The sequence below is a fragment of the Macadamia integrifolia genome, chromosome 8 (genome assembly GCF_013358625.1).
Source record: "Macadamia integrifolia cultivar HAES 741 chromosome 8, SCU_Mint_v3, whole genome shotgun sequence".
Lineage (NCBI taxonomy): Eukaryota > Viridiplantae > Streptophyta > Magnoliopsida > Proteales > Proteaceae > Macadamia > Macadamia integrifolia.
Genome location: NC_056564.1, coordinates 29488888 through 29509545, shown reverse-complemented (window position 1 = coordinate 29509545; position 20658 = coordinate 29488888). Strand labels below are relative to the sequence as shown.

Below are 20658 nucleotides of genomic sequence, written 5' to 3'. Positions count from 1 at the left end.
AAGAATGGTGTAACAATCCATATATCTCGTTAATCAATTCTAGATTTGACTCATTTTTTATACATTTTTTCATTGTTTCATTCATCTTAGCATAGGAGAATAGAACATTGGTTATTAAAAGTGAACCCTCTACTGTTGACCTCTTAAATTTGTTTAGCCTCTAGTTACAGCGTTGTGATGCATTTTTTCTTACCACTGTCTTATAATTGTAAAGAATTGATGCAAATACCAGTAAAATGTTAAGAACATTATAATTAGGGTTTCTAGGGCCTCTGTCCTCTGAGAAAATAATTACAATTCTTTGTCCAATTTAAGGGTTGTGACATGGTTCACAGATTTAATGTCCTTCACTTTGTGAACTTGATTGAGCCCCTATATATTCCTCATCTGGCATAGAAACTAGAAAGGGTTATTGAAGGAGTTTTCGTACTCGCAGAAGATACTTGTGATTGCACATTGCTGCTCCCTGTAAGGAATGCAGGTTGTCTTGGTTGAGGGAGGGCATCTAGTTTCTTCTTCAACATTGTAACCACAGTTGACATGGTGGGTCTGTAGATGGCATCTTCTTGAACACACAAAAGCCCTATAAGGAGGCATTTCAGAACTTCTGTTGTTGGGCATGATTCCTTTAACAAAGGATCTATGAACTCTATACCCTTACCATCATGCCATAGTCTCCAGGCCTATAATAATTGACACTGATATTAGACATGAGATAAAAGGTGAGCTAGCTTGTCTAATAAAAGGATTTAAGTACTGTTAATAGGTTTTGAGACATACATATTCAAGGAGGGTTAGCTCATCATGTGTGAGGCAGAAACTGCTATTCCTTTCCCCACTCACAATCTCAAGCAAGATCACACCAAAGCTAAAGGCATCAGACTTCACTGAAAATAAACCCCTTACAGCATATTCTGGGGGCATGTATCCACTGCACCACAAAATACCATCAATTTTATTTGAAGGTTAGTACTTATAGCTTTCACTTTAAGGTAGATGTACACCTACAGCATAGTGAAAGATATCCACAATCAGAACTCAATAAGGATAAGAATTATAGATGTGCATTTAAAATTATGTGGTAGCCACATCGAACTTTGCTATGAGGATGAATGCAGGACTCAAGAACTTACAATGTGCCAACAATTTTGCTGGTGTTGTGTCGTGTCTGATCCATCAAAACAAGCCTTGCCATGCCAAAATCCGAAATTTTTGGGTTCATGTCTCCATCAAGCAAAATATTGCTTGGTTTAAGATCTCGATGAATAATCCTAAATTGAGAATCTTCGTGAAGATAAAGAAGTCCTCGGGCCATCCCTTCTACAATTTTATAACGTTTTTCCCACTTCAAATCTGCACGTTTCATAGGATCTATGCATACATCGAAAGAAAACATCAAGTTAGAGCCATGGTTAACCAATCCAATGATAGAGCTCACATTGAATGATTGATTAATGCACTAATACAGTGTAAGATGTCAAAGAGAGAGGGAAACAAACCAAAAAGGAAGTAATCAAGACTTCAGTTGGGGACGAATTCATAGATTAATTGCTTTTCTTCTCCTTCCAAGCAGAAACCTAAGAGTCTAACAAGGTTCCTGTGCTGAAGCTTTGCTACTAATCTCACCTCATTCTTAAATTCTACTTCACCTTGGCCGGAGTCTCTTGATAGTCTCTTAACAGCTATTTCTTGTCCGTCTAGTAGTGTACCCTAGTGAGATATTAGAAGTCACTAAATTTAATTTCTGTGAAAAAAATGATCAAGAAACCTAAAAAGAAACTGCATACAACACAAATTGCCATATAAAATGTTTTCACATGATGAAATTTTCATTACCTTGTAAACAACACCAAATCCCCCTACTCCAAGCTTATTAGCATCGGAGAAGTTATTTGTGGCAGTTTTTATTTCAGCAAAGCCGAATTGCAAGGAGTCAATCGTTGTAATCTCATCCGTTACTTGATAAACATAACAATGTTAGAAATATGAATCAAACTCTAAATACATCCACAAATGAATAATTTATGATAATCTATGGCATATAGTATTATTATTATTATTATTATTATTATTATTATTATTATTATTATTATTATTATTATTATTATTATTATTATTATTAATTTTTTATTTTTTTATTTTAAGCCATAGTTATCTCGGCCTTCGGCTTGACTAGTCCTGCGGACCTATACTGACCCCCACAATCGCATGGATCAGATCATACCGGGGTTGATATTATTGTTAATGTTATATCCGCTCACACATTTGTGGTCTCATTTCTTACTTCACAAAGATAACCATTACTAGAGATACAATTTTTTTTTTTTTTTTTTTTTTTTTTGTAAAATTAGAGATACAATGATAATATTTATTTAGTTAGAGATCACATGCGGAAGGAACACAATATAGCTTCCAGTATTTCTAATATTAATAAAATATTGAGTCAAAACCTTGATTAGCATTAAGAGGTGGGATGTTACTTTCCTTTTGCAGTTTGGTTTGAAGACATGTCAATTCATTATTAAAAATTTTGGGAGAGAGATCACTACCTAGTCACGTGGCCCCTGCGTCATTGTGTGGACCAACGGGAATATGTGTCGAGGCATCCAATATGGGGAAGTGTGGTCATTTTGCTGCCTTTGTCTGACACAGGAGCTCATAACAGGGTAGCATTCTTTTCTCCTAAAATTTTCATCATGTGTATAATATATTAATGATAGTTTATATGTCTAACTAATCCAAGGGATAACATATAACAACGGTCTAGTGCAGTTGTGAGTTGTGGTGCCCAAAAAAACTCATACTTTTCAGGAGGTCTAAAATTCGAGCCTTTTGAGTGTAACCTACTTCCCCTCCCCAAGGGAGAACACACTCCATACCGATTTATCTTAACCGTTTGCTTTACTCATGAACAATGAGTTAGACAACGGTAGAGGATCAAGCATGACATGTACTGAGGGTTACAAAGTAAAAGATAGATCATATTGGGGAAGGGAAGAGATATGGTGACAAAATTAGAGTAAAAAGGAGGGTATTTTGAGGATGTTCCTCTATGGGTTTAGTCTCCTAAGGGAGAACTTTGAACTGAACCCAAGTATCAAGGATAAAGGAAGACAGACGAGGGAGATTGACGGTCAACACTGCAGGACCGTCAATCTTGATTCTCGGTGGCAGAACAAGGAATATAGAAAGGGTAGAAGGAGAATTCCAGAAGATAATCATTGGATTCTAAAGTAGTATTCTATTTTAATTGTTAATAATTTGAGATATCTGGTCCACAACTTACTAAATTCATTCACTGACTTATATGTCCAATGATATGGTATCATCTTCTAACTTTATTCTAGATTGCATGTGAACTTTACCATTAAAAAAGCTCTGGATTCCCTCCCTTAATTATGTTTATTGAAATCTGTAAAATGGAAAGGTAATGGGTACCTAGGATTATCTCGATGGAGTTTTCTTTGCAGTAGAATCGATTGGGTACGTGTTGATCTGTATGAACAGTTGCGATCCAAAGCTTGGCGACTGCGGCAATCTTGCTAGGTTGTAGAAAGAGGTGCCCTCATACAATCCATCCTCCAATTCTTAGGATGGTGATGACAGTCCTCAAATTCTCACAGTTGAGAGAGACAGAAGAAAATATGGAGAGAGAGAGAGCTTTTGAAACTAGGTCATAAGCTCCATAGAAATATAGAGGTCTGGACAACTAGGGTTTATAACCCTAGTGGGTCGGTCTTCCCCACATGGGCGAACCAGGTCTATGACCCGATTTCTATTAACAAAATCTAAGATATATAGCTGCAAAAGGTTCCCTGTCTCTCTCAATGCCACAAGTAAGTTTCAACACTCGCAATAATCTATGGAAAAGATTAACTAAGACGGTCATGAAACACAAGTTACTTACAAGTGACTTTTCGCTTGCGGTTTTTCCTCTGTACATAGAAGAAGCTGAGGATAAAGAGAAGTATCACTATCACAACTGCTGGCACAGTGATGATAACCACAATATGAAGTGATGAATTGTTCCTCTTTCCTACATAAATCAAAATCATTTTCATTTGATAAGAGATTCATGGAACTGCTCTTAGTTGCAACTTTAAATAATTCACAACCAAACTCTGAATTTTTAATCTGTTAAGAGAGAGAGAGAGAGAGAGAGAGAGAGATAGAAGAAGTCTTACTGTCTCTGCTGGAATTTGTATCTGTTGATGAAGGTGGGGGAGCTGACCCATTTGATTCCAATTGAAAGAAGGCATCGATGCTGTACATCAAAGAACAACTGGGTCGAAAAAGGTCTACAGCTTTACTCCCACTGCAACAATATGGGATCTCAGAAAGAGCTCCTGTAAGGCATCTATTACAATCACTATGAGAAATATCAGGAGTGCACTGCACTAGCCCATATATAATTTTAGTCGTCGTAAAGTTATCTTTTCCGGTAGCAAACATGTCGGTCGAAGAAGGTGATGAAGCTTGTGACACAAGATTGTTCATCAGAACCCCTAATATCTGATTGAACTGATCCGAATCAGTAACATTTTCATTATCCCAGTGATTAACTCCAGGAGATTCCGCGAGATTGGAGAAAATGTCACCGGTGGAGTACCGTAACATGCATTTGTCATACCATATGATGGCTTCCTCCTCGACTGGGCAAGTTTTCTTAATCTCTTTAGATGCTGTGGTGATGCAACTGTGACACACGCCGGGTGTAACATCGCCTCTGCAAAGAACGATGCCGTAAACTGTATATGGATTCTTCCCAGCAGTGGTATTATAGAATCCATTCCTCAATGAAACAGAAGATGCAGAGGATAAAAAAGAGAGGAGAGAGTTGATATTGGAGTAAAAGGGGCTATTAGTAGTGTAATTATTGCCTGAACAGATGTTGTAAACAAAGGTGGGTTGGGCTGTGCTGAGATTGAGATCCAAGTATATGAGGATTGAAGAATATACATAGAAGAGTAACTTGAAGTTGAAAGAAAGCATGATCGATCGATCCTCCCATTTCGTTTTCATTCCCACCTGCATCTTTTCTACTTTATGGCATCGGTCTGGTTGCCTATGACATACAAGATTCGCAAGTGGATTTGAAAAGTCAATAAAATCATAAACTATTGTGGCGGAAAGAGAAAGAGATAACGACTATTGCAGGGGCCGGCCTTCCAAAGTTGCAAATATTTAATATATAACATGTTGACAATAATATATGAAAAATCTTTCACAATCCTTTTTTTATTGTTTTCTTTCAATAAAAAAAGAGAAACCTGTGCATGCTAGTTTTTCCTCCAGCTACCAGTTCAAACAATGGGCGTAGTCTTTACCCAAAAAAACAAAATTGGCGTACTGAGATGGAAAGGGCACTGGGGATATTTTCAGAAGAGAGAAGCTAGGCGTAGCCTTTTCCCATACAAAAATAATAAAAAAATTGCAACCAAATTCCGGAGTCCGGATCGGCTCCATATACAATGAATTTTGCTACCACGTTTATTCACTTCTCCTCTTATTATCATTGTTTTATTTTTACGGAGAAATGTTTTTTTTTTTTTTTTTTTAAAGTGTGGCCTTGGCCAGGGTTCCTATGTTTCTATTTCTCTCTTCCTGATACAAATTTGGAAGAACTCAACCCCATAATCGGTTTACAAGGTGAGGAATTCAAGACCATATCAAACCACATCAAATTTCTTTTGAAACTGATGTGGGGTCAGTCCCCTCATACGTTTGATATGGTATCGTAACATACTGTAGACACTCAATTTTGTCACCCTCCTCTGGCTATGATGACTTACGGATCATGAACGCGACCTCTCGGTTCTAATCAACGGATATGACAGTTGACTGAGGTAACCCAACCCAAAAACATTCCATACTTACCAAAAATCCAAGAAGACCCATGCGAGAGAAAAGAAGGGTCTAATTATGACTTTTTATATACGAAGGAATCCGGTCCAAGACCATCCAGATACATAGTACTCGAAATCATGATTCCAACGATATATGATACGTCAAAATCGAACCATCGGATCTCCTACAATCATTCCCAGAAGTTACTCCATGAGCGCCCAAACCCCACCCATGAAAACCCCACACCTTGCCATGAGCGCCCAAACCCCGCCCATAGATGCACCAACCTTGCCCAACATTGCATGTCCTCAAGAACACCATTTGGCTTTGCGAGCCCCATGAGCCCCGACACCCCTATTGGAACCCCGTGTGCATTGGCATAGAACCCCCGAGGCCCCGGCACCCCTATCGAAGCCTCAACACCGCCGTCGAAGCCCCAAAGCCCCTGCCAAGCCTCGGCACCCCCGCACGAGCCCTGGCACCCCCACCGGTGATCAAAATCCTCATTCCAGTGTCTGGATTTGTGAGGGGATTCCTTCTTCATCCGCTTGTGTACTCTGCACCACCTCGCTAGCATACCCTACACCGCAACCTTCCATTGGCCCAAAAAAACATCTTTTCATCTCATTGGCCCGAGAAAGTATCTCTACACCTTATTAGCCAAAGAAGATCACCCTTCACCTCATTGGTCCAAAAGTTCACTTTGTTGTCCCATTGGTTTAGAAAAATCACTTTTAACTCCATTGGCCAAGGAAATCCCCCTGTTCTCCCCACCGGTCCAAAAACTCTATAAATTTCCCCCCTCTGGTTTTCTACACTCAAGCCTCCTAGTGATCATCCCTTGTAGAAAAGCTCTACCTTCTCTCCTCCCCTCCACCTTGAGGTTCTTCAAGTCTTTGGAGAGATCTTCATAAGATTCGAAGTGTTCTTTGGGCCTTCGAAGTTCTTCAATCATCTGAATTTTTGAATGAGCATTTTGTATAGAAGAAACTTTGCCTTAGTCTCCCACCTCTTTGAGGTTCTTCAAGTCTTCAAAGCGATTTCATAAGATTGTTCTTTGGATCTTCGAAGTGTTCTTCGGGCCTTCGAAGTTCCTCAACCATATGAGTTTCATCAAGCCCTCCTGAAATCTAGGGTAGTAAAACATGCATTTTACATAATTAGAATGGAGCTACTTTGGGTTTTACTCTCTTTTTGCAGGTTTTATATTTCAAGGCCTTAAGGACTATCGGACGCTATATCTTCAATTTTACACGTAAAGAGGTCCTATTTCTTTTCATGGTTACGAAGAGGACGAAATTCTGAGCAAGATGGACGTGTTCAATTAAAAGTACACATTCGTTTGGTCACCCGTACAAATGATTATTCTTTTCGGGCCAGAACAAGAATAATGGATTAGAACTAAACCGAGATGCAGAACCAGCCCATTTGCACTTGTCCCAGAGGTACAAGGAATATTCTAAATGCCAACAAGGATCGATGGACCACATCCTTAAGTGATTGAAGATTCGTTTTTGGTGACAACAACTACCTAGTGTAGTTGGTGAGCTATGGTATGCAAAATTTCCTTGCTCACCAAGAGGTCACAAGTTCGAATCTCATGGTTGTTTTTTTTTTTAGAGAATATTGTTGAAGATTTCCTACTTTTCACTCACTTAAAGAACTAAGGGCATGGAGGGGATTTCCACATCAAATTAGAAGCAAGGAAAATCGTGGAAGGGTTCTCGCGCAAGAAGAGAAGAAAAAAAAAAGGAGAAATAAAGATTGTCCAAATCTTCTCTCTCCTCCACATCATCACCAAAAGATTGTCTAAATCACACAAAGCAAGAAGGAAAATCATCCCTTGGAGGGAGAAAAAGAAGAGAAATAAATTAGAAAAAAAAAGGAAAGAAAATAAGCAAACAAATTATAGGAAATTTCTCAAAGTTTATTTCTCTCTTCTCTCTCCTCCACCTTAGCACTTTTGGTCTCAAAAGATCTCACAACCAATTGTGAGTTTTTTCCTTTGAGGAAAGAGAAATTTGTTACCCTACCTCCCCATTTCCTATAAATACAACTCATGTAAGAGGAGGGGAGACAATTCATTCTTCTTCTAATTTTTTTTAGTTGCTCTTTCTTTAGTTTTAGTTCTTATTTATCTTTTCTTTAATCACTTTTATAATAGATTTTTTTATTTCAATTAATGCAAGCACTCTTTTATTTTTATTCAGCCATTTTATGTTTATGATTTATGCAATTGAGTTGTAATTTTTTAAGTTATAGTTCTATGCTTAGATTTAGGTGACAAGATCACGAGCCGTGGAGCAATTTTTTTTTTCAAGATTTGTTTTCTCTAGTACTAGAAATTTCAGATTTGGTTTATTTAGATCTGTTTTTTAGTACTGGTAGTATCTCAAATAGATCAAGTTTTCAGTTCGAGGGTTGAAGTTCAAGTAAGTAGGCTCCTTCAGTAGTCTTCTCTCTCCCCTCTCATTCCCTCTTCTGATTACCCTTTCTTTCTTAATTTAGGATTTTAATTTCAGTCGTTATATTATTGCTATCCCTTTCCCCCAAGGTTCATGGCTGGTGTATGTGTTGGCTTTGCCCCTCCTAGCCGTAGAATCATCATTTTATTATTTTTATTTTAATTGCTTCCCTTTCCCTAAAGCCAAGTAGAGTAACCCTTGTAAGAGTGACTCTCTGATCAAGTAGGGAAGCTCCTATTATGATGCATCCCTCGGGCTAAGTAGAGAAACCTACTTGTGAGTCTCTCTTTAGCTTTATCCCCTTTCTTTTACTTTATTTTTATTTCAGTATTTTTTGTTCTTTATTGTTTTTTTTAATTGCGTGGGTTGTTTATTTTTAGTTATTTATTTATTTAATTTTAATTGCGTGGCTTGCGTCTTTAAATTCTTAGATGACAAATGGTTAGGACGTTATTTTAGATACATATGTTTAGAACGGTAATTAGAATTAGATCACAACCATTAATTGGTTCACTTTCGCATTATTAAAAGAAATAAAAAAATAAAGTGGTTGCTCTCCCTATGTTCGACCCATAGCTACACTAATCCATATGCTTGCGGTTACATTTTAAATCTCAAACAAGTTTTTGGCGGCGTTGCCAGGTATATAGTTCCATGTTATTTTTCGCTTTCTTTTGGTAAATCAGAGTGTTTTGTTTGTCTTGTTTTGTTTTTCCTTTTCTTTTATTGAATTCCTGAGAAGAACAACTTGCAATAATAGTTGTATTGGTGGAGGTCGCCATACCTCACAGTATGATAAAGACAGGTTTCGCCTTGTAGTAGTACCTTAGGAATTGACCTGAGCAACCCCGGATCCCTGTCGGTAAGCTCCTAAAAAGCCAAAAAAAAAAAAAAAAAAAAAATCAAAAAAGAAAATCAAAAAATCATTAAAAAAAAAGTTTTGCTATCCATTTTTTTGTGCTTGTCTTACTTTAGTTGTGGGTAGTTTTCTATTGCATGAGTGTTAAGTGAGTACGTAATACTAAGAATCGATTAGAAAGAAGAGATCCAACAAGTAGTGACCCTATACGTTTGCTCTCTTTAAAACCCTTCAATATGGGAGACCAATAGTAAAACCCTTCACCTAAATCTTTGAAAGATAGGTTCTACTTTGCTAGAACAGCCCAACCTTCCTGCATAGTTCTACCACAAGCCTAGGGCAATAATTTTGAACTCAAATCTCAACACATCACTATGTTGCCCCACTTCCATGGGTTAACCTCTGAGGATGCATACCTATTTCTAAGGGAATTTGAAGAGGTATGTGTTCTAATTAAGATCCAACAGCTTTCTGATGATGCTGTTAAGCTTAGGTTTATCACTTTTGCATTGAAGGACCAAGCTAAGAAGTGGTTGTATGGATTACCCACAAATTCCATAACCTCATGGGAACAGTTCACAGTTGTCTTCCTTAAGAAGTTTTTCCCAACTCACAAGACCAATAAGCTTAGAAGTGATATCCTTCAGTTTAGGCAAAAACCTAGTGAGTCATTTTCCAAACTTATGGAGAGATTCAAGGATCTACTCCAAGAATGCCCTCACCATGGCCTAGACTTATGGCATTTATGTCAAATAATTTATAAGGGTATTGATTACCCAACTAAACAAATGATAGAGTCTATGTGCTCTGAGGGATTCACATCCTTTACAGATGAAGGAAAGGCATGGGAATTCTTACTTGACTTAGCTGACAAAACCCGTGAATGGGAATCAACCCAAGAGAGTGAACGAATCATAGGAGGAAAAGGATATTTTGTGGATGGGATGGTAGTGAAGGAAGCCCATTTGGATAGCCTAATCAAGAGGATTGAGGCTATTGTTCCTAGAGAGCCATCATCAGTCAATTTGGTTAAGATTTGTGCTTGGTGCCAATCCCCTGGACATGTCATAGAAGAATGCCCCAACACCTCTGGGGGCACTTCTAATGATAGTGTTAATGCCTTATACCAGAATAATCCATATAGTAACACCTACAATCCAGGATGGAGAAATCACCCAAATTTCTCTTGGAATCAGAGCAACCAAGCAGTGCCTTCCAATTTTCATAATCAAGGTCAACCTGGACCCTAAAGGCCTCCCTTTGCACAACAATCTTTTTTCCAAAATACTTTTCCTAGGTCAAATGCAGGACCTCAGGCTAGTTTTCCTAGGGCCCCTCTCCTATCATCTTATCAGCAACCCCCTGGGTTTACCAACACTGGAGAGGCAAGTAGAATAAGTGACTTGGAAAAAAATATGGCCCTCCTCATGACAAGCCATCAAAATCTTACGAGAGAACTTACCCAAGTTGTCTCAATTATGCGTGAGAGGAAGAAGGGAACTTTACCCAGTCAACCAGAGCCTAACCCTAGGCATCATCAGCCTGTTAGTTCACAAACATCAACTAATGTACCATTGAATATAGTATAAGGTCAGACCCAACAAGGGCCCTCTAACCAATGTAATGTTGTTTATGCCCTTAGGAGTGGTAGAGAGTACCAACAGAGTGTTCCTAAATCTTCCTCATCTATTACTCTTGTTAACTCTCCTTCAGTTAAGGAGACATGAGTGCCTCTTGTTCCAGGTTCGTCTGATGAACCCAAAGATTTTTCTGAAACTAAAGATGATTTGGTTGAGGAAACCAAAAATGATTCTTCTGAACAGGGGCAAATCCCTAACAGTCCTTATGTTTATCTTGTCCCATTTCCTAATCGTTTGGTAAACAAAAGGAAGACTGCTTCCATGGACAAAATTTTAGAAGTCTTCAAAAAGGTAGAAGTGAACATTCCTCTTTTGGATGCCATATCCCAGATCCCTGCCTATGCAAAGGTACTGAAAGATTTTTGTACTCACAAACGTATCACTAGTGTGCCCAAAAAGGCGTTCTTGGTAGGTAACATTAGTTCCATAATTACTCAGCCTATAGCAGCCAAGTATAAGGATCCAAGGAGCTCTACCATAGCTTGTGTCATAGGCAACACCTACATTGAGTATGCCTTACTTGACTTTGGCGCAAGTGTGAATCTCTTACCTTACCATGTGTACAAGCAACTTGGATTGGGAGAATTGAAAGCCACTGAAACTACTCTTCATTTGGCAGATAGGTCTGTTAAAATTCCTAAAGAGATGGTTGAGGATGTCTTACTAAAGGTGGGGGAATTTATTTTCCCTATTGATTTCATTGTGTTAGATACTAAGCCTTTCTCAACCAAGGATGAGATCCCAATAATTCTAGGAAGACCATTATTGGCTACCAGTAATGCATTAATCAATTGCCGGAATGGTTTCCTAAGATTATCTTTTGGTAACCAAACTGTTGAGTTTAACATGTTTAGGATTGGGAAGCAACCACATATGGAAGAAGAGATTTATATGCTTGAGGATTTTCTGTATTTTTCTGATGATTTAGTTACCAACTTTGATATTGATTTTGATTCAGAATTCCAAGAGTGTATGGATAAGTTGGATGATGACAGTGAAAATTTCTTTTCTAAAGTCTTGAGTCTTCACACACTTATGGAGCCCTTAGAACCCCTTTCCAATTCCATTCGCAAACCTTCCATAGTTGAGGCCCTTAAGCTAGATCTTAAGGAGTTGCCATCTAATTTGAGGTATGGTTTCCTAGGGCCTGACCAGACTCTTCCTGTAATAATTTCTTCAAATTTGACTTCTAGTCAGGAAGAGGAGTTACTTAAAGTGTTAAAAGATAATAAGGAAGCCCTAGGTTGGACCATGGCTGATATCAAGGGTATAAGCCCTTCCATTGTGCAACATCATATATATCTTATGGAGGATTCCAAACCATCCACGGAATCCCAAAGAAGAGCTAACCCAGTGATGATGGAAGCCATTAAGAAAGAGATTCTAAAGTATTTGGATCATGGAATAATTTATCCTATTTCTAACAGCCAATGGGAAAGCCCAGTTCACGTAGTGCCTAAGAAGTCTGGTGTGACTGTAGTTCCTAATGCCAATAATGAGTTGATACCTACCCGTGTCCAAACAGGATGGCGTGTGTGCATTGATTAACGAAAACTTAATGTGGCAACCTGGAAGGACCACTTCCCATTGCCATTCATTGATCAGATGTTAGAGAGGTTAGCTGGACATGAATACTATTATTTTCTTGATGGATATTCTGGCTATAACCAAATCCCAATTGCTTTAGAGGATCAACATAAGACCACTTTTACATGCCCATATGGAACATTTGCTTACAGGCGTATGCCCTTTGGGCTTTGCAATGCCCTTGCTATGTTCCAACGATGCATGATGAGCATTTTTTCTGACATGGTCGAAAAATTCTTATAAGTATTTATGGATGCCTTTTCAATTCATGGGAATTCCTATTCTGAATGTCTTCATCATCTTTCCCTAGTTTTGAAAATGTGCATATCTAAGAATTTGGTTTTGAATTGGGAGAAATGCCATTTTATGGTTAAATCTGGTATTGTTTTAGGCCATGTAATATCCAAGGAGGGAATTAAGGTAGATAGAGCCAAAGTTGATTTAATTGATAATTTACCACCTCCTCAATCTGTTAAGGATGTCCGATCTTTTCTAGGGCATGTAGGCTTCTATAGAAGGTTTATTAAGAACTTTAGTCAGTTAGCCCGACCTCTCACTTCATTACTTGCCAAAGATCAAACTTTTGAGTTTTCTAAAGAGTGCCTAGAATCCTTTAAACAACTTAAGAAGGAGTTGACCAATGCACCCATTGTTCAACCACCTGTTTGGACTGAACCTCTTGAACTGATGTGTGATGCTTTGGATTTTGCTATAGGAGCAGTTTTGGGTCAAAGGATTAATAAGTTTCCCACTGTCATTTAATATGCTAGTAGGACTTTAAATGATGCACAACTCAATTATACAACCACTGAAAAAGAATTTTTAGCTATTGTGTTTGCATTAGAAAAGTTTCGGTCTTACTTAGTTGGTTCACATGTGGTGGTGTATACTGATCATTCTGCTCTCAGATACCTAGTTCAGAAGAAGGATGCCAAAGCCCGTCTCATTAGGTGGGTTTTACTTTTGTAAGAGTTTGATTTAGAAATTAGGGATAAGAAAGGAGTTGAAAACCTAGTTGCAGACCATTTATCCCGGCTTTCCAATTCCTTGACTGTTGATTCTCCAGTCAACGAGAACTTTCCAGATGAACAATTATTTGTAATGTCCAGTGAACCATGGTTTGCTGACATTGTCAACTTCTTAGTTTCAGGTGTGACTCCGGATCACTGGTCCACCCAAGATAAGTATAGGTTTCATTCCCAAGTTAAGCACTTTTTCTGGGATGATCCTTATTTGTTTAAGATATGTCCGGATCAGATTATCCGACAATGTGTTCCTGATCATGAGCAACATTCTATTCTCTCTTTTTGTCATGATCATGCATGTGGTGGACACTTTGGACCTAAGAAGACTGCCACAAAGGTTCTCCAATGCGGATTTTATTGGCCCACTCTTTTTAGAGATGCTTTTGATTTTTGTAAGGCTTGTCCCGCTTGCCAGTCTTTTGGCCGTATCAATAAGAGGAACATGATGCCTCTCAACCCTATTTTAGTAGTTGAGATCTTTGATGTATGGGGCATCTATTTTATGGGACCATTCCCTAATTCCTTTGGAGATTTGTACATACTTTTGGCCTTTGATTATGTTTCTAAATGGATAGAGGCCATACCTTGTAAATCTAATGACCACAAAGTGGTGGTCCAATTTCTCAAAAGGAACATTTTTTCCCGCTTTGGTGCACCATGTGCAATAATTAGTGATAGGGGTACTCATTTTTGTAACCGGCCTTTTGAGGCCTTAATGAAAAAGTATGGGATCACCCATAAGTTATCTACCCCTTTTCACCCCCAAACTAGTGGCCAATTGGAGGTGTCTAATAGGCAGATCGAACAAATCTTAGAAAAAACTATTAATCCCAACTGTAAGGATTGGTCGCTTAGGCTCATTGATGCCTTGTGGGCCCATCGGACTGCATTCAAGACCGACCTTGGTCAGTCTCCGTACTGTTTGGTGTATGGGAAAGCTTGTCACTTACCAGTTGAGTTGGAGCATAAGGCCTTTTGGGCCATCAAGAAGCTCAACTTTGATTTGTCTGATGCGAGAATTCACCGTAGGCTCCAACTATCAGAGTTGGAGGAACATAGGAATGATGCCTATGAAAGTTCTAGGATTTACAAGGAAAAGACCAAAGCTTTCCATGATAAGCACACTCTGCGTAAATCTTTTGCAATTGGTGATAAGGTCTTATTGTACAATTCTCGATTGCATCTTTTTCTTGGTAAACTTAGATCCCGATGGGATGGCCCGTTTATTGTCCATAACGTACATCCCCATGGGGCTATGGAGATTTTGAATCCAGGAATAGGTTTCGAAGGTTAATGGTCAACGTTTGAAACTGTTCCTTGAGTTTCCTAATACTAGTAGTGAAGAGGTCATGGATCTCCATGAACCTCTTTACACTGATGACTAACTTTTAATCAGGTATGACCCCCTTGCATTGTCTTTGCTTTTAATTCTTTCCATGCATTGAGGACATTGCATGACTTAAGTGTGGGGGAGGGAAACCAGTTTTTGTTTTTTTTCTTTCACTTTGTTTTGTTTGTTTTTCTTTTTATTTTTGAGCTTGCTAAGGATGAAGTCCTACTTTGGCTCTTGGCTAATGATCATACCATTCGGTTGCTTGATGTATGAAAATAAAAGTTTTGACGAAGGTACCCATTTTGAACGTATAAAAACCCTGTTGAGAAGAAAGAAACAAGCATGTGTCTTGAGATGGGACTTTCTTTTGAAAAATAAGAGACCCCTGTTTTATGGTGATGGACCATATGTAAGTCTGTGGGTTCCTTGTACTTTTGATTTGGAGTTGAGACCTTCTTTTTAATTTGGCATGGGTTGACAAATGCACAATTTTAAATGAAATGTGAAATGTGGTATAAAGAAGAATAAGAGTTGATTCCCTTGGAACTAGACAGGGCATTGCACCTCAGGAAGCGTGGTGTCTTGATCGAAATTCCTTGGGAGAAAACTTCTGAAGGAACTCTAACATCACTGTCTTTGTGGGCATATGCAAAAAGCGAAGCTACATAGTAACTTGGGTGTCTGGTGTTTGCTCCACCATGTCATTCAGGCCAAAAGTAGTGGAGTAGAATAGAGTTTATTAAGCAAAAAAAAAAAGAGAAAAAAATGTGCAAATGTCATTATTGCTTGGTAACATGTTTGGTCAAAAACACTCCAACGCCTTAGTCATTGGTTCCCTATTTCTTCACAAGTGGTTTTGCCTTAAGATAAGGATGTTTTGGAAGAGACGAGGTGAGTTCCAAATTAAGAAATATGCTAGTGCCTGGAATTGATAAAGGGTAATAAAAGTTCAAGTGTGGGGGTCCCTTGTAAGAGAAATTATCTTTGCTCCGGATCGGTATGACCCTTACCTTTAGCCAAGGTTGGGATTTGTTTATTCTGAATTTTAGGTGTATATTCACTGTAAACACCCACGAGACACAACTCGTCCACTAGGGGTGACCTAGGGGTTTAAAGGCTTGTTGCACATGCTAAGTGCAACCGTGATTCCTACGAAAGTGAGTTAGGTTTTTTGTCTTTATTCTTTTTCTTTTTGTTTTGCTCGAGGACTAGTAAAGTCTAAGTGTGGGAGAGTTCTGATGAGAACATTTATGTGTGAAATCTAGGGTAGTAAAACATGCATTTTACATATTTAGAATGGAGCTACCTTGGGTTTTATTCTCTTTTTGCAGGTTTTATATTTTCAAGGCCTTAAGGACTATCGGGCGCTATATCCTCAATTTTACACATAAAGAGGTCCTATTTCTTTTTATGGTTGCGAAGAGGACGAAATTCTGAGTAAGATGGACATGTTCAATTAAAAGTACACATTCGTTTGGTCACCCGTACAAATGATTATTCTTTTCGGGCCAGAAAAAGAATAATGGATCAGAACTGAACCGAGATGCAGAACCAGCCCGTTTGCAATTGTCCCAGAGGTACAAGGAATACTCCAAATGCCAACAAGGATCGATGGACCACATCTTTAAGTGATTAAAGATTTGTTTTTGGTAACAACAACTACCTAGCTTAGTTGGTGAGCTATGGTGTACAAAATTCTCTTGCTCACTAAGAGGTCTCAAGTTCGAATCTTATGGTTGTTTTTTTTAGAAGATTTTGTTGAAGATTTCCTGCTTTTCACTCACTTAAAGCACTAAGGGCATGGAGGGGATTTCCACATCAAATTAGAAGCAAGGAAAATCGTGGAAGGGTTCCTGCACAAGAAGAGAAGAAAAAAAAAAGGGAGAAATAAAGATTATCCAAATCTTCTCTCTCCTCCACATCACCAAAAGATTATCCAAATCTTCTCTCTCCTCCACATCATCACCAAAAGATTGTCCAAATCACACAAAGCAAGAAGGAAAATTGTCCCTTGGAGGGAGAAAATGAGGAGAAATAAATTAGAAAAAAAAAGGAAAGAAAATAAGCAAACAAATTATAGGAAATTTCTCAAAGTTTATTTCTCTCTTCTCTCTCCTCCACCTTAGCACTTTTGGTCTCAAAAGATCTCACAACCAATTGTGGGTTTCTCCCTTTTAGGAAAGAGAAATTTGTTACCCTACCTCCCCATTCCCTATAAATACAACTCATGTAAGAGGAGGGGAGACAAGTCATTCTTCTTCTAGTTTTTTTAGTTGCTCCCTCTTTCTCTTGCTCTCTCTTTAGTTTTAGTTCTTCTTTATCTTTTCTTTAATCACTTTTGTAATAGTTTTTTTTTATTTCAATTAATGCAAGCACTATTTTATTTTTATTCAGCCCTTTTATTTTATGATTTATGCAATTGAGTTGTAATTTTTTAAGTTATAGTTCTAGGCTTAGATCTAGGTGACAAGATCACGAGCCGTGGAGTAAATTTTTTTTTCAAGATTTGTTTTCTCTAGTACTAGAAATTTCAGATTTGGTTTATTCTAGATCTGATTTTTAGTACTGGTAGTATCTCAAATCGATCAAGTTTTCAGTTCAAGGGTTGAAGTTCAAGTAAGTAGGCTCCTTCAGTAGTCTTCTCTCCCCCCTCTCATTCCCTCTTCTGACTACCCTTTCTTTCTTAATTTAGGATGTTAATTTCAGTCGTTACATTATTACTATCCCTTTTCCCCAAGGTTCATGGCTGGTGTATGTGTTGTCTTTGCCCCTCCTAGCCATAGAACCATCATTTTATTATTTTTATTTTAATTGCCTCCCTTTCCCTAAAGCCAAGTAGAGTAACCCTTGTAAGAGTGACTCTCTGGTCAAGTAGGGAAGCTCATATTATGATGCATCCCTCGGGCTAAGTAGAGAAACCTACATGTGAGTCTCTCTCTAGCTTTCTCCCTTTTCCTTTATTTAATTTTTATTTCAGCATTTTTTCCTTTATTTTTAATTGCGTGGTTGTTTATTTTCACTTATTTAATTTTAATTGCATGGCTTGTGTCTTTAAATTCTTAGATGACGAATGGTTAGGACGTTATTTTAGATACATATGTTTAGGACGGTAGTTAGAATTAGATCACAACCATTAATAGGTTCACTTTCGCATTATTAAAAGAAAAAAAAAATAAAGTGGCTGATCTCCCTGAGTTCGACCCGTAGCTACACTGATCCGTACGCTTGCGGTTACATTTTAAATCTCAAACAGAAGACCACAAACTAACTTGTAGAACTTGTTCGAGGTCTTAAAGCGGAATCTTCCTATAACACATTCTAGTCATAAGGAACTGCTCTCCTAAGTGGGTTTTGGATAAAAGGTGTCCTTCCTCCTTAGGAACACAATTCAAATGATCTGGCATGCATAACTCCGGGGTGATTCCCGTTAGGAGTCGTGCAAAGTCCTAGACTATTCAGAGACCCGTTGTGAGAAAGTTAGGAGGGTCACCTAGTGGGGAAAAAAATTAAGGAAAGCAGGACCTTGTCAAAATGGAATGTCTTATAGGAACATTTTTTCAAGCCATTTGCATGTATTTCCCACTTTATGACACATATTGGATTAAGGGACACTGACTCTGATCCAATCCCTATCATCCAGTGGACTAACTTTGGGTGTGTCATTTGTTGATAAATGAATGAAGAAATAAGGGGAGAGTATAAGAATCCTAAAATAAATCATTCTTGACTTAGGCACGATTCCACGTTTAAGTCCATTGTCATCCCCATCATCCCTCCAGGATTGTCTCTCCCCGAATATCCAAAACTCAGTCCCCATGGACCCACCCAACAGTGATACACCTGAACCAACTTGGGCTCGCTTGGTAGAAGCATTGCAAGCTGAAATAGTTGAACTCAAGCATGGATTGGCTCAAATGTTGCAAATATTGTGAAGCGAACATATGATTGACTTAGCTCCCACCATGGGGGAGTAGGAATAGAATAGGCCTACTGATCATCAAGGAACTTCTGCCAGAATTCCCCCTAGGTTTGTAATCGATGAGGAAGAAGAGGAGTTTTCCACGCATGCTTAGATGGAGCCACTAGAGACGGAAAGAGAAAGGAGGATGAGAGAGTAGTTAGAAAAATTGGATAGTATGACTCGAGCAGGAAAAGATCAAGAAGGTCAGGCAACAGATCCTAGTAAATGACCTTCTTTTCCGGGGCAAGGGTTCCCGAAAAATTGAAATGACAAAGTGACAAATTTGACGGTTCAAGAGATCCTAAGGCTCACCTAAAAGTGTTTCTCTGCATGACAAAGTCATGGCAACTTGTCAATGACCAAAAGGGACAAGCTTTCATGTTGACGCTGTTAGGACCAATGCTAAGATGGCTCACACAGTTAGACAAACCCAGAATTGGGCAGCAGTTGTACGGGCCTTCACCAAACAATACTCCTACAACACCAAGGTGGATGTGAAATGGTGAGATCTCAAAATCTTGAGACAACAGCCAAGGGAAGGGTCCACCGCCTTTCTAATGAGGTTCCGGGACAAGGCCGCCAAGATGAAAATGTTGATTGAGAATCTTTCCAAACCTTATTACGATGTTCTCTACTATCAGCATTTACAGACCTTTGATGCATTGATAGCTGAGTTGACAAGGGACCTTCACCTCAGGAAGCATATGGTTTTTAGTTTGACTCCTTTTACCTCCTTAGGGTCACTCACACGGGGGTGTTTAGTGCTCTTCACTGCTTTCAGTGAAAGTTGAATAGTTCTCATTCAACCCCTGTATGACCCAGTTCATGCGGTTGTGGGGTTAGTATGGACCTGTGGGAATAGTCAGGCCGAAGGCCTGGATACCGGTCTGTAGCAACAAAAACTAAAAAGCCATAGGGACACACTTTGAGAACAAGATCCTAAGGGATGCACAATAGTAAGGAATTGCCCAAGACTCGGGGAAGAGTGCCAAAGGTGGGTGAGGTAAGAGCCCCAAAGACAATGTAATGAGTGTAGTTCAATAGTTGGCACTGCCCACAACAACTTCATGACCACAACCATTTCTTATCCAGTTAGATGCTCCTTCTCAGAAAGCTCCCCACCTAAGGAGATAGTTTACAGAGTTGGGAATGCCTTCGGCCATAGTGTATGAAAAGTTGAAGAAGCAGAGCCTTTTAGGGACTGTAGCCCTGAGAGTGATTAGTAATCCCCCACTAGCTTGGTATAGTACTATGAATACTATTCCTACCACAATTAGAAGGGAGACACCATTGAAAGATGCATTAGCCTACAACATGCGGTCTAGGATCTAGTAGATAATGGGACCATTGAAGTCATGATTAAGCAACCTCCAAATGTCACTACCAACACACTCCTGGATCACGGGACGGTCAATGTTCTGGCCAATGACTCCTGAGATTGTGCCCCTAGGTTCCTCCATCCAACTCACCTCATCTGGAATTCTTGGAAATATCATCTTCAAAGGGATCTTGAGTGGGTGGAAAAATTGATCTATGTACGAAGATTACCTCTTCCTCAAGAAATAATAAGGCATATAATCAGTTTCATTAAGGTAGCTTATCAGAAGGAATGAATTTTTATCATCCCATGTCATATGACCACAGGGACTCTCATTCCAGTCACATAGATGCCTTAGAATATTAGTCAACTGAAAGCAATCCCGTTTAACTCATCAGACCTAGGGCTCGGAAAGGCCACTTGAATGCCTGCACCTACAAAAGGATCATGGGAAACAGAGCACAACTAGTGAGAGATGAATCCAATAAGGCTCTCAAAGAGGAAATATCACCAAGAGAAATGTCAGAAGAGAAAGACTAGTTACTCGCATTTCCTCCTTCGTCATCAATGCCATCTGAAGAGTCCATCGCTTCACAAAGCCCATCATATGGCTCACCATGACC

General features: G+C 38.9%; 1 non-coding gene and 1 pseudogene across 1 annotated transcript; both read right to left on the bottom strand.

Annotated features, from left to right (window-relative positions):
- Positions 1 to 272: 272 nt before the first annotated feature.
- On the bottom strand, positions 273 to 5012 carry LOC122085483 (annotated as a pseudogene).
- Positions 5013 to 9794: 4782 nt separating this feature from the next.
- Positions 9795 to 9901, bottom strand: LOC122087824. The gene has a single exon (XR_006142888.1). It is a non-coding gene; the product is annotated as a small nucleolar RNA R71 (small nucleolar RNA).
- Positions 9902 to 20658: the final 10757 nt, after the last annotated feature.